Source organism: Procambarus clarkii, chromosome 80 (genome assembly GCF_040958095.1).
Source record: "Procambarus clarkii isolate CNS0578487 chromosome 80, FALCON_Pclarkii_2.0, whole genome shotgun sequence".
Taxonomy (NCBI): Eukaryota; Metazoa; Arthropoda; class Malacostraca; order Decapoda; family Cambaridae; genus Procambarus; species Procambarus clarkii.
Window position 1 is genome coordinate 7,188,822 of NC_091229.1, and position 15,482 is coordinate 7,204,303.

At 51.9% G+C, this 15,482-nt stretch overlaps 1 protein-coding gene and 1 long non-coding RNA gene across 2 annotated transcripts in view; one reads left to right on the plus strand and one right to left on the minus strand.

The window, feature by feature from the left end:
* LOC123753433 (uncharacterized) overlaps positions 1-5,978 on the minus strand; it is a 108,596-nt gene extending 102,618 nt beyond the window's left edge. Inside the window, exon 1 of the mRNA XM_069314734.1 lies at positions 5,919-5,978. The gene's annotated coding sequence lies outside the window, so the exon portion shown is untranslated. The remainder of the gene's footprint in view (positions 1-5,918) is intronic.
* LOC138357738 (uncharacterized) overlaps positions 1-15,482 on the plus strand; it is a 275,493-nt gene that overhangs the window by 34,604 nt on the left and 225,407 nt on the right. The gene's annotated exons all lie outside the window — the stretch shown is intronic.

Consider the following 15,482-nt stretch of genomic DNA (forward strand, 5'->3'; position numbering starts at 1 on the left):
AATTAAAGCGGCCGAAACATTCCGAGGGTGAGCACTAGAGCAATCCCTCACACACGTAACACAATTAAAATCCCCCCAAAGATCAAATCCCGTGAATCATGCCGCAGGTATGGCAAAAGCCCCTCCCGAAAAAACAGCTCCCGGTCCTGATGATATGCCACCCCAGAAGGGGCGTACACCGTCAATAACGGAATCACAACCCCCAAATACTCAGCCCGAACAAACAAGACCCGCCCTTCTTCATCCATTTCCGTGTGAAGCACGGAAATAGATGCCCTCCGCGAAAACAACATCAGCGTTCCCCGAAAGGACGTCCTCGGCGGGTTCAACACAACATGAAACTCAGCACACAACCCCTGCAACACAGACACATCCCGAACATTGTGCTCTTGGACCAGAGCCACATCCACCCACTGCTCCCGAAGCACATCTACAAGGCCCAATTGGACCGCCAAAGCATTCAGACCACGAACATTCAAAGACGCACAAACAATAGCAGGCGCCATCGAACCCATTAATGACCCCCAGCCCCTCCAGGACCACCAGAGGGCACAGAGCCACCCACTGCAGAGGCGCCGTCATCATCCTGAGGCTCAAACTGCCGCCGCCCCACCGTCGGGAAATCCACCGTAATGCCGGAACTCTGATCCCGCAGGAAGCGGACAGTGCCGGCATCACCCAGCGAAGCACGCCGAAACCCCGCTGCCACTGACCAGGTATCACCGACGTCCACCACCGACGAGGAAATCTTGCTGCCATCCGGCACTGCATCACTTCCGGAATCCATATCAGACACATGAGAATTAGGAGGAGTGGGGGCACCACACAAGGCACAACTCTGCGAAGCCTCAATCCGTTTGCCAGGGGGCTCTCTACTGCGTGAGCGCGCCCCCGCAACGCGCTTCCGGCGAGGAGCAAGGGAGGTCAACGCCCCCTCATGGAACGCACCCTCAGGGGGAGCAGAAAGCGGACTCGCAATGCATGCAACAGGAACGCCGGCGCCAACGACGACGCTTCCATCACCCTCAGCGAACGCACCGCCCACAATGGGAGGCACCGAGACGACACTCCCAACACCACGCCCATCCACCAACAAAGCACCAGGAACAGGATGCACCTCCACATCCACCGGAAGTAGAAGACAGGAATCAGGAGCAGCCACGTCCTCCACCACAGCTGGCACAGGAGACACCACAGGCACAGACGAACCAGCAGGCACAACAGTTGCAGGTGCACCACCAGGCACAGCAGTCGCAGGTGCACCACCAGGCACAACAGTCGCAGGTGCACCACCAGGTACAACAGTCGCAGGTGCACCACCAGGCACAGCAGTCGCAGGTGCACCACCAGGCACAGCAGTCGCAGGTTCACCACCAGGCACAGCAGTCGCAGGTGCACCACCAGGCACAACAGTCGCAGGTGCACCACCAGGCACAGCAGTCGCAGGTGCACCACCAGGCACAGCAGTCGCAGGTGCACCACCAGGCACAACAGTCGCAGGTGCACCACCAGGCATAACAGTCGCAGGTGCACCACCAGGCACAACAGTCGCAGGTGCACCACCAGGCACAACAGTCGCAGGCGCACCACCAGGCACAACAGTCGCAGGTGCACCACCAGGCACAACAGTCGCAGGCGCACCACCAGGCACAACAGTCGTAGGTGCACCACCAGGCACAACGGTCGCAGGTGCACCACCAGGCACAACAGTCGCAGGTGCACCACCAGGCACAACGGTCGCAGGTGCACCACCAGGCACAAGTCACAGGTGCCCCACCAGTCACACCCCCATGCCGAGGACCGGCCAGGGAAGCACCATTCTCACGGCGGGGGGGAAAATCCCCTACACTGAATACAGAAGCAGTCTCCATTCGAGGAACCTCACACTGGGCAGCACCATGGCCCTCCTCCCCACAGCGGAAGCACGTGCGGGCCTGCCCTGGATAGAAAACTCGGAGCGGAAGACCACAGCACATAACCTTAGTGGGGATGGACTCCTTGAGGCGCATATGCAGCGTGCGAGTACCCAGACGGAGGCCCCGCAGCCGCCTGGCACTAAACAAGTTGTACCGATGACACAACACCGTACCATACCTCGCAAACACAGAAGAAAGCTCCACCTCAGGAAACGTAACAGGTACCCCGTGCACGCTCAGTGGACCCCACGGATCAGAGACAGTCACAGACACAGCCGAATGAGGAAGGGGAGTCGTCCGCTCGTTCCAACACCCCACAAACCGCTCGTATCCAGGTGACGTGTCAAACGTCACCGCCACGCGAGTGGGAGAGATGCTGCTACCACCAGCCGCCGCCATATTGCTGACCTCCGCCCCAGTCAGCTGGCGCCCCACACCAACGAGCAACCACCACCAGTCAGCGACAAACAGCTACTGGCAGCCAGAGCCCGACGTCCACGCCCCCCAGAGGCAGAGGACGAAATTCCAAGACGATGGTGTTGGTGGTATTGGTGAGTGTGAGACGATGGTGGTGGTGGTGAGTGTGAGACGATGGTGGTGGTGGTGAGTGTGAGACGATGGTGGTGGTGGTGAGTGTGAGAGATGGTAATGGTGGTGAGTGAGAGACGGTGGTGGTGGTGGTGAGAGTGAGACGGTGGTATTGGTGGTTGTGTGAGACGATGGTGGTGGTGAGTGTGAGAGATGGTAATGGTGGTGAGTGAGAGACGGTGGTGAGAGTGAGACGGTGGAGGTGGTGGTGGTGGTGGTGAGTGAGACAGTGGTGGTAGTGGTGGTGAGTGTGAGACAGTGGTGGTGGTGGTGGTGAGTGAGACAGTGGTGGTGGTGGTGGTGGTGAGTGAGACAGTGGTGGTGAGTGTGAGACAGTGGTGGTGGTGGTGGTGAGTGAGACAGTGGTGGTGGTGGTGGTGAGTGAGACAGTGGTGGTGGTGGTGGTGGTGGTGGTGAGTGTGAGACAGTGGTGGTGGTGGTGGTGGTGAGTCAGAAAGTGGTGGTGGTGGTGGTGAGTGTGAGACAGTGGTGGTGGTGGTGAGTGTGAGACGGCGGTGGTGGTGGTGGTGAGTGTGAGATGGTGGTGGTGGTGTGAGATGGTGGTGGTGATGGTGAGTGTGAGAGATGATAATGGTGGTGAGTGGGAGACGGTGGTGGTGATGGTGGTTGTGGGTGTGAAATGGTGGTGGTGATAGTGAGACGGTGGTGGTGGTGATGGTGGTGGTGGTGGGGGTGGTGGTGAGAGTGAGACGGTGGTGGTGGTGGTGGTGAGAGTGAGACGGTGGTGGTGGTAGTGAGTATGAGATGGTGGTGGTGGTAGTGAGTGTGAGATGGTGGTGGTGGTGGTGGTGAGTTTGAGATGGTAGTGGTGGTGAGTGTGAGACGGTGGTGGTGGTGGTGGTGGTGAGTGTGAGACGGTGGTGGTGGTGGTGGTGGTGTGTGAAAGATGGTAATGTTGGAGAGTGAGAGACGGTAGTGGTGATGGTGGTGGTGAGTGTGAGACGGGGGTGGTGGTGAGTGTGAGATGGTAGTGGTGGTGGTGAGTGTGAGATGGTGGTGGTGGTGGTGAGTGTGAGACAGTGGTAGTGGTGGTGGTGGTGGTGGTGGTGGTGGTGGAGGTAGTGAGAGTGAGTCGGTGGTAGTGATGGTGGTGGTGGTGGAGGTAGTGAGAGTGAGACGGTGGTGGTGGTGGTGGTGAGTGTGAGATGGTGGTGAGTGTGAGATGGTGGTGGTGGTGAGTGTGAGATGGTGGTGGTGGTGGTGAGTGTGAGATGATGGTGGTGGTGGTGAGTGTGAGACAGTGGTGGTGGTGAGTGTGAGATGGTGGTGGTGGTGGGGTGTGAGATGGTGGTGGTGGTGGTGGTGAGTGTGAGATGGTGGTGGTGGTGGTGGTGAGTGTGAGATGGTGGTGGTTGTGGTGGTGGTGGTGAGTGTGAGATGGTGGTGGTGGTTGTGGTGGTGGTGGTGAGTGTGAGATGGTGGTGGTGAGTATGAGATGGTGGTGGTGGTGAGTGTGAGACGGTGGTGGTGGTGGTGGTGAGTGTGAGATAATGGTGGTGGTGGTGGTGGTGAGTGTGAGATGGTGGTGGTGGTGGTGAGTGTGAGATTGTGGTGGTGGTGGTGGTGGTGGTGAGTGTGAGATTGTGGTGGTGGTGGTGGTGAGTGTGAGACGGTGGTGGTGGTGGTGGTGAGTGTGAGATGGTGGTGGTGGTGGTGGTGGTGGTGGTGAGTGTGAGACGGTGGTGGTGGTGGTGGTGAGTGTGAGATGGTGGTGGTGGTGGTGGTGGTGAGTGTGAGATTGTGGTGGTGTTGGTGGTGAGTGTGAGATTGTGGTGGTGGTGGTGGTGGTGAGTGTGAGATTGTGGTGGTGGTGGTGGTGAGTGTGAGATGGTGGTGGTGGTGGTGGTGGTGAGTGTGAGATTGTGGTGGTGGTGGTGGTGAGTGTGAGATGGTGGTGGTGGTGGTGGTGAGTGTGAGACGGTGGTGGTGGTGGTGGTGAGTGTGAGATGGTGGTGGTGGTGGTGAGTGTGAGATGGTGGTGGTGGTGGTGGTGAGTGTGAGATTGTGGTGGTGGTGAGTGTGAGACGGTGGTGGTGGTGGTGGTGAGTGTGAGATGGTGGTGGTGGTGGTGAGTGTGAGATGGTGGTGGTGGTGGTGAGTGTGAGATTGTGGTGGTGGTGGTGGTGAGTGTGAGATGGTGGTGGTGGTGATGGTGAGTGTGAGATGGTGGTGGTGGTGGTGGTGGTGGTGGTGAGAGTGAGACGGTGGTGGTGGTGGTGGTGGTGAGAGAGAGACAGTGGTGGTGGTAGTTGTGAGTGAGAGACAGTGGTGGTGGAAATGGTGAGTGAGAGACAGTGGCGGTGGTGGTGGTGAGTGAGAGGCAATGGTGGTGAGAGAGACGGTGGAGGTGGTGAGTGAGAGACAATGGTGGTGAGAGAGAGACAGTGGCACTGGTGGTCGTGAGAGAGAGGCAGTGGTGGTCGTGAGAGAGAGAGACAATGTTGGTGAGTGAGAGACAGTGGTGGTGAGTGAGAGAAAATAGTGGTGAGAGAGAGACAGTGGCGGTGGTGGTGGTAGTGAGAGAGAGACAGTGGTGGGGAGTGAGAGACAGTGGTGGTGAGTGAGAGACAGTGATGGTGAGTGAGAGACAGTGGTGGTGAGTCAGAGACAGTGGGGGTAAGAGACAGTGGTGGCGGTGGTGGTGGTGAGAGAGTGACAGTGATGGTGAGAGAGACAGTGGCGGTGGTGAGTGAGAGACAGTGGCGGTGGTGGTGGTGGTGAGATAGAGGCAGTGGTGGGGAGTGAGAGACAGTGGTGGTGAGTGACAGTGGTGGTGAGTGAGAGACAATAGTGGTGAGAGAGAGACAGTGGCGGTGGTGGTGGTGGTGAGAGAGAGGCAGTGGTGGGGAGTGAGAGACAGTGGTGGTGAGAGAGAGACAGCGGTGGTGAGAGAGAGACAGTGGTGGTGAGTGAGAGACAGTGGTGGTGAGTGAGAGACAATGGTGGTGAGAGAGAGACAGTGGCAGTGGTGGTGAGAGAGAGGCAGTGGTGGGGAGTGAGAGACAGTGGTGGTGAGTGAGAGACAGTGGTGGTGAGTGATAGACAGTGATGGTGAGTGAGAGACAGTGGTGGTGAGTGAGAGACAGTGGGGGTAAGAGACAGTGGCAGTGAGAGAGTGCCAGTGATGGTGAGAGAGACAGTGGCGGTGGTGAGTGAGAGACAGTGGCGGGGGTGGTGGTGAGAGAGTGCCAGTGATGGTGAGAGAGACAGTGCCAGTGAGGGTGAGAGAGACAGTGCCAGTGAGGGTGAGAGAGAGACAGTGGTGGTGAGTGAGAGACAGTGGTGGTTAGTGAGAGACAGTGGTGGTGAGAGAGAGACAGTGGCGGTGGTGGTGGTGGTGAGAGAGTGCCAGTGAGGGTGAGAGAGACAGTGGTGGTGGTGTAGTCATCTTACCAAACAGAGGACGGCTGTGACAGGACCTGCTGGGAGTGTACATGGAGCCAGACTGCTCAGGACACCCTGACCTGCGGCCAGAGTCCGCTCTGGGTATCCGCTCCCATTTTTATGTACTTATTTATATTAGTTTACATCACAACATGAGCTATTTATAGCAAGATAATCACTTTAAATTGTGTTATATCTTTTTTCCTTGCTTTTTAATTTGTAATTTATGAACTAGTAAGACATGAACATAAGATAATTGAGCCAAAACATGAAATTCAAATAGGATGACCGCTTCACAGCATATCCTGCGACGTCACTAAGCCTACTGTGTTTATTGCTTATTCGCTCTACCACCACCCACACTACCACCACCCACACAACCCCCCACCCACACTACTACCACCCACACCACCACCACCCACACTACCACCACCCACACTATCACCACCCACACTACCAACACCCACACTACCACCACCCACACTACCACCATCAACACTATAACCACCCTCACTACAACCACCCACACTACCACCACCCACACAACCACCACCCACACTATCACCACCCACACTACCATAACCCACACTACCGCCACAAACACTTCCACCACCCACACAACCACCACCCACATTACCACCACCCACACTACCATAACTCACACTATCACCACCCACACTACCACCACCCATACGATCACCACCCACACTATCACCACCCACACTATCACCACCCACACTACCACCACCCAAACTACCACCACCCATACTACCACCACCCACACTATCACCACCCACACTACCATAACCCACACTACCACCACCCACACTACCACCACCCACACTACCACTACCACCTACACTTCCACCACCCACACAACCCCCACCCACACTACCACCACCCACACTATAACCACCCACACTACCACCACACACACAACCACCACCCACACTATCACAACCCACACTACCATAACCCACACTACCACCACCCACACAACCACCACCCACACTATCACCACCCACGCTACCACCACCCACACTATCACCACCCACACTACCACCACCCACACTACCACCACCCACACAACCACCACCCACACTACCACCACCACCGCTATCACCACCCACACTACCACCACCACCGCTATCACCACCCACACTACCACCACCCACACTATCACCACCCACGCTACCACCACCCACACTATCACCACCCACACTACCACCTCCCACACTACCACCACCCACACAATCACCACCCACACTACCACCACCACCGCTATCACCACCCACGCTACCACCACCCACACTATCACCACCCACACTACCACTACCCACACTATCACCACCCACACTACCACCACCCACACTATCACCACCCACACTACCACCACCCACACAACCACCACTCACACTATCACCACCCACACTTCCATAACCCACACTACCACCATCCACACTATAACCACCCACACTACCACCACCCACCACCCACACTATCACCACCCACACTTCCATAACCCACACTACCACCACCCACACTACCACCACCCACACAACCACCACCCACATTACCACCACCCACACTACCATAACTCACACTACCACCACCCACACTACCACCACCCACACTACCACCACCCACACTAACACCACCCACACTTCCATAACCCACACTACCACCATCCACACTATAACCACCCACACTACCACCACCCACCACCCACACTATCACCACCCACACTATCACCACCCACACTACCACCACCAACACTACCACCACCCACACTACCACCTACACTTCCACCACCCACTCAACCCCCACCCACACTACCACCACCCACACTACCACCACCCACACTACCACCACCCACACTAACACCACCCACGCTATCACCACCCACGCTACCACCACCCACACTATCACCACCCACACTACCACCACCCACACTATCACCACCCACACTATCACCACCCACACTACCACCATCCACACTCTAACCACCCACACTACCACCACCCACACAACCACCACCCACACTATCACCACCCACACTTCCATAACCCACAATACCACCACCCACACTACCACCACCCACACAACCACCACCCACATTACCACCACCCACACTACCATAACTCACACTACCACCACCCACACTACCACCACCCACACTACCACCACCCACACTACCACCACCCTCACTATCACCACCCACACTACCACCACCCACACTACCACCACCCACACAACCACCAACCACATTACCACCACCCACACTATCACCACCCACACTACCACCACCCAAACAACCACCACCCACACTATCACCACCCACACTACCATAATCCACACTACCACCACCCACACTACCACCACCCACACTGCCACCACCCACACTACCACCACCCACACTACCACCACCTTCACTATCTCCACCCACACAACCACCACCCACACTACCACCAACCACACTACCAACACCCACACTACTACCACTCCCACGACCTACACTATCACCCCTCCAACTACCACCACTCCCTCTACAACCACTCCCTCTACAACCACTCCCTCTACAACCACTCCCTCTACCAGCACTCACACTACTAACACTCCCTCTACCCACCACTCCCACTAACACCACGCACACTACCACCATCCACACTACCACTACAACCACTCCCACTACCACCACTCCTACTATCACCACCCTCACTACCACCACCCACACTACTACCACTACCTCCATTCCCACTACAACCACTCCCACTACCACCACTCTCACTACCAACCCTTCCACTACCACAACTCACACTACCACCACCCTCACTACTGCCACTCCAACTACCGACACTCCCACTACCATCACACCCATTACCATCACAGCTCTCACTACCACCACTCCCAGTACGGCAACCTGCCACTACCACCACACCCACTTCTATCACTCTCACTACCATAACTCCTACTACCACCACTATCACTACCACTACTCCCACTACCACCACACCCACTACCTCTACTCGCTCTACCACGACTCCCACTACCACCACTACCAGCTGCTGGCGCATTTGGCCCTTGGCACCGGCCGGCGTGATGTCCCTCCTCTGACATCTCTCCCTCCGCATGCGCAGTCTTGGCAAGTCGCATCCCCAGGTAACCATTTAGCGCACTTGTGTGCAGTTTTTTGGCATTACGACGGCCTCTGTGATGACGTCTTATGCTCCTACGCTAGCAGGGCCTGGCAGCATGCCAGTGCCGACCTGTAGCACCTACGTGTGCAGCCCTGTCAGTACCGACCTGTAGCACCTACGTGTGCAGCCCTGCCAGTGCCGACCTGTAGCACGTACGTGTGCAGCCCTGCCAGTGTCGACCTGTAGCACCTACATGTGCAGCCCTGCCAGTACTGACCTGTAGCACCTACGTGTGCAGCCCTGCCAGTGCTGACCTGTAGCACCTACGTGTGCAGCCCTGCCAGTGCTGACCTGTAGCACCTACGTGTGCAGCCCTGCCAGTGCCGACCTGTAGCACCTACGTGTACAGCCCGGCCAGTGCCGACCTGTAGCACCTACGTGTGCAGCCCGGCCAGTGCCGACCTGTAGCACCTATGTGTGCAGCCCTGTCAGTGCCGACCTGTAGCACCTACGGGTGGAGCCCTGCCAGTGCCGACCTGTAGCACCTACTGGTGGAGCCCTGCCAGTGCCGACCTGTAGCACCTATGTGTGCAGCCCTCCCAGTGCCGACCCAACTCAAACCGAACTTGCAGGCATATACCTTGCCACTGAATTTTTAAAAGACAAAGGCAGTGGACTTATATACTGTGACTCGCAGAGTGCACTCCTGGCATTGAACGCACATAGTAGTGACACCCAGAAAATAGTCAGTGATATTCGAATTAATGTTTTAGCTGCCAAAGAAAACAGATTTGAGATTAAATTCCTATGGATACCATCACATGTTGGCATCTCAAGGCATGACACTGTTGATATGCTTGCTAAGTCAGCCTGCAGAAAACCAGTGGTAGAAATTGATATGGGTGTTTCATTAGCAGTGACAAAGAGAATACTTAAACAAATATCTAATGAAAATCTCACCGACCTAACAAATTCTCAAAGACCTGAAAGTTGTAGCATTAAATATTATGATAGATATCGTGAGGAGACATTCACATATGGGACTAATAGAACAAGAACCCGGCAATGTGATGTTATGGTGGCCAGAATACGCCTGGGATATAGACGTATCTGGCAGCTTTCTCAAAACCCAAATGTCGAGTACACAATGTGTCAACTTTGTGAAAGAGAAAACATGCACTCTCTTGAACATTATATTGTAGAGTGTCCAATACTGACTGACTTTCGCCCTCCTGGGCTAAGGTATGCTGAACTCTGTAGTTACTATATGAGTACTGGAACACTTGATGATATATTGGACTTGTATCCAAAATTGACCATGTAATGTATCAATCATACAATGTATGTATGTGATGTAACTATATAACCTGAGCTTGTAAAAGTACCTTCATCACCTTCAGTGATTAAGTGCTTAATTGCACACTAGTTTCTTTATCAGCTACCTCACCCTGTCAGGGTAAATGAGACAAATGTATGTGAATGCATGTGTGTGTGTATATATGTATGTGTATGTGTGTGTGTGTATGTATATGTATGGGTATAAAGCATATATGGAAGCTGATCAGAATTACATTTCACCTTTGTGAATGTACATTAATGACACTATGTAAAAGACACATCTAATACTTTATGTAGGGCATACGTAAATCTGTGTATCTATGTATTTACGTATGTAGGTTAGCTTAGCATTTTAAAAGCACCGAATCACCTTCTGTGGTTGAGTGTTCAATAAACCCTTGAACTGTATGTTTAACACTTCTCTAACCCTGTCCATGGAGGACAGAAGAAAATGTATATATGCTGGTTAGCATTGTAAATGTGTGGCCACGTCTGTGGTAGAAAATAATAAAAAAAAAAAAAAAAAAAAAGTGCCGACCTGTAGCACCTTCGTATGCAGCCCTGAGTGAGAAGGCAATAAGTCATTATTCCAATAAATCCAATAAACAAAATCCATAAATCAAAATCCCAATAATTCCCATAGTTAAAATCAATAAATCACACGTCATCATCCCTGAATTACGTCAATGAATCCAAAATGCATTTAGTCAATATACCAATGACTCCATTAAGTAATTTCAATAAACCATAAGTGAATATGCCAATAATTCAACAAAAACAATCATTCAATAAGTCAATATTCTAAGAATCCAATAAGTAAATTCCATAAATCAAAATCAATATTTCAATAAATCCAATAGATAAAATCATTAATTCAAACGCCAATATCCCAAAATCACGTCGATGAAACCAAAATGCATAAGGCAAACCATTTTGAGGCAATGGAGGGTCTTGAACCCGTGCTTTGGTGATTCCCAGACACTTGCCTTAACCGACTCACGCCACCCCACTTGACCGAGCACGCCCAGAGGCCCAGGGCGACTGAGCGTCCCTCCAAGTCAACTATGGCAGGGCTAAGGTGCAGGGCACTCACACAAACTACATGGGGACGCGTGACGCAGAGCACACGTCCGACGGCACTGCAGGCCAAAATAACACCCAGATACCCAGGAAAGTGCAATGCAATGAGTGACATGAGAAGGCAATAAGTCAATAATCCTATAACTCCAATAAGCAAAATCCATAAATCAATAATCCAATAAATCCAATAGTTAAAAAAATAATTCAAACGTCAATATCCCAGAATTACGTCAAGAATCCAAAATGCATTAAGTCAATAATCCAAAGAAACCATTAAGGAATTTCAATAAACCATATGTATATATTCAAAAATTTCAACAAAATTCAATCATACAATAAGTCAATATTCCAAAATAAAATCATTAATTCAAACGCCAATATCCCAAAATTGTGTTAATCTATCCAAAATGCATTAAGTCAATAATCCAAAGAATCCATTAAGTAATTACAATAGAGCAAAGTGAATATTCCAACAGTTCAACACACAATAAGTCAATATTCCAAGAATCCAATAAGTAATATCCATAAATCAAAATTGATATTCCAATAAATCCAATAGATAAAATCAATAATTCAAATGCAATATCCCAAATTACGCCAATAAGTCGAAAATGCATTAAGGCAAATTCCAATACATCCATTAAGTGATTACACTAATTCAAAAGTGAATATTCCAATATTTCATCAAGTAACCAAACATGCAATAAGTCAATATTCCAATATATTCATTAAGTAAAATGGACCTGTATAAATAAAATTATATTACAAATCAACTATGCATAGTGAACATAAAAAAGAAGGAAATAATCCGTAAAGGAGTAAAAAGCACTATTCCTAAACAAAACATAGACCTGATCAAATTCTATAAAACAAAGAAGACTACCGACCTCCTAATTAAAAACAGCCCGAAGCTGACGGAGAACCCTCTACAGCAGTCAAGCATTGTATACAAGTACACTTGCCACCACGAAGGATGTAACGTTCAATCTAAGTACATAGGTATGACGTCGACCAAGCTGATGAGGCGTTTGACCTGTCATCTTCAACCCGGTGCCCCCAGGAATCACATGAGACAAGCCCATGACATCACCCTAACAAGAGAAATGTTGAACAAAAATACCTGTGTTGACAAAACCCAAGATATAAGAAGATTACAAATTCTTGAAGCAATTTACATAAGAATAGATCAACCTACCATGAACACCCAAATCATGAAACTATTTACTCTACCCACGATGAGAGTAATGACAAGACCGGAATATAACGATGCTAACACAGAAGACACGACTCAACATAACAGGCAATATTACACCTAATTAATCTTTGTATGTGCTTCGTCCCATATTTATCTCCTTGCCTTTTCCTTTATTCTACTTGTTTTATCACCTGACCCCGTACTGCTATAAATTTAACGAGCTCTGTTATTTCTTTCCACTTGAGAATGAATCATGGAGGTTCGAAACGTTCTGCAAATTGTATAAATAAGTGTAATACATTCTATAGTAATCCACTTTTTTCTTTAACTTAAAAATAACGAACATGAGTTTTGGAGAACTCTTTCAGCTAAGCACTGATGCTAGAAAAATAGTTAGAGGGATAGAAGCCCTACAACAGAAGATAGTAAATACAGAATATGCGGCCATATTTAATGAGGCACGTTTAAAAGAAAACCTGCTGCCAGTATACACCAATATAAACCCACATGAGTCTGGCCCTAGCTTTGGTAGGGGACAGACGTGTTGCTTCGGCGCTCCAGCAGTTGGTGTTGTTTGCCAGTTTCGGCCGGTTGGGGGCGGGTGTCTCTGCCCGCCTGTGCTGACGTGGCGTTACAATGGGGGTCCCTCTACCCCCTGTCGTCTGGGCTCAGTCTGTGGGTCTATAGTTCCCTGTGCGGGCAGGTTACCCGGAGATTGCGCTTGCTTGTGATATGCGCTGTCCCTGTGTTTGAGATTTATGGGGTCGAGTTGGTAACGGCCCGTAGGGCGATTGTGAAGTTCACAGAGGAGGTCGCGTATCGCGATTTTCTCCTGTGATACGAGGGGCGGACACTACCCCTACCGGATGGTGCGGGCACTGTAACCCTTTCTGATAGAAGTGGTGCACTTACTTACATCAGTGTGCATGGGGCTCCCGTGGAGTTCCCAGAGGCTCTGCTACGGTGGTATTTCGGCCGGTTTGGCGCGGTAGTTAGTGTGAGGGTGAACGAGGTGTCTTCTAGTCCTCTTAAGGGTGTGAGGTCTAACATTTGCACCCTGGGCATGAGACTCCGGGCAAATATTCCGTCATCTGCGCGCCTTATGGGGTACAACGTTCGGGTGTTTTACGCCCGCCAGCCGCAGACGTGTTATCGTTGTGGTCTTTTGGGCCATCAGGCTGCTGCCTGTTCTGCGCCTGCCGTGGATGATTCGGTGGATGTGGACGTCTATTCGGCTGAGGAGGTGCCCTCTGTTTCAGCTGGTGCTCCACCTGTTCCAGCTGGTGTTCCTGAGCCTCTTCCATCTGCCGTTCCTGAGCCTCTTCCGTCTGACAGCTGCTCGGGCCCCTCGTCTTCCGGTTCTTCCTTTGCTGCATCTGTCCTGGTCCCTGCACCCTCGCCGTCTGTGCTGTGTGATGGGGTGGCTGTGGTGCCTCCTGCTGTGTGTGGTCCGGTTCCCCCTGTGGTAGAGGCTGCTGCCGTTCTGTGTCGGGCGTTGGTTCGTCCGGCTGGTGGTGCCCGTGTTTCTGGGTCCGCTTCTGGCTCTGACGATATCCGGCCAGAGCCCAAATGTTCCAGGCGTTTGTCTACGGCCTGGGCTGATGTTGGGGACTTCAGTGATTGTGGGTCTATGTTACGGCCCCATTGGGTCGCAATTGGGTTCTTTCTCTGATGTTATTAGAGTTTGGGTATCCGGCCCCAAGTTAGTAGTGGGTTTCAAGGGGTGTGTTCCGTAACGCAAGTAAATTAAAGGGGAAGGGATACAAATACACAAAATTAAATATATATTGCTACCACCACCATAAATAAATATATCACAGTCACACGCGGGGTTGCTATTACTACACTTATTATTTACAATAACTCGTCTTCCTCCGAAGACACGGGATATTCCACGGTGCTCACGATGAGTAGCCCTGGTCCTCTTCTCGTGGCCTCACGATGAATCCTTAGATTCTCTAGACAGGTCTACCCCGACCACAGGCCAGCCAAATCACAGTCCCACTGGGTGCACCGTCGTGGAGGCCTTCAACCACAAATCCAGCCTGTAGCTGGCAGGTTCCAATCAGCTACGCTGCGTAGGCCACTCCACGACCGATACTAGGGTTGCGAGCCCTAGGCAGGAGCCTCGTGTGATTCCACAGATCACTCTCCTCACCACAACACCCCAGTGGCTAGTCTTCTCCACCAGTCAGCCCCGGGTACGGCAATCCCTGGTTCTGCCACCTCACAGGCAGGCTAACACAACAGTGTTCATCCGGGGGGTGACTCACAGCTTCTGCAGCAAACACGTGGAGATACTATGGCTGCCTTGGGTAGACTGATCCAACATCCAATACAGCAGTCCCAGGTCGACTCTGTATCAGACACGTCATCAGTACTAGTTACACTCTAGGGCACCTCACTTACAGGCTTAGACACAAACGCCCACTTATCCACTCCATAGATGGCGTTGCTGTCTAAGCGCCACCTCACCAGAGGTCAGCAGTGGCTATGTCACGAGCTGATTAAGGCGGGAAACCAGCCCCTGTGGCCGGTATATCTCGTCCTCTCTAGATGGCATCGTCCATTTGGAGGGGGCTTCGGGAGCTGACCCACAGATGGGGTGGTCGTCACAGCTCCGTGCTACGACGCTGGACTCGGGTCCGTAACACCTCCCCACCAAAAAGAATTTGGTTTGGGTCTCTATAAAAGAAAAGACAAACCAAATTAGTACGTGGATACAACTCCACACGGTCTCACGTACACTATTAACTGGAGTGGCGAGGATGTCTTGTCCACAGAACTGTCCCACTGAGCAACTCTGGCATGAAAGAAACTTTC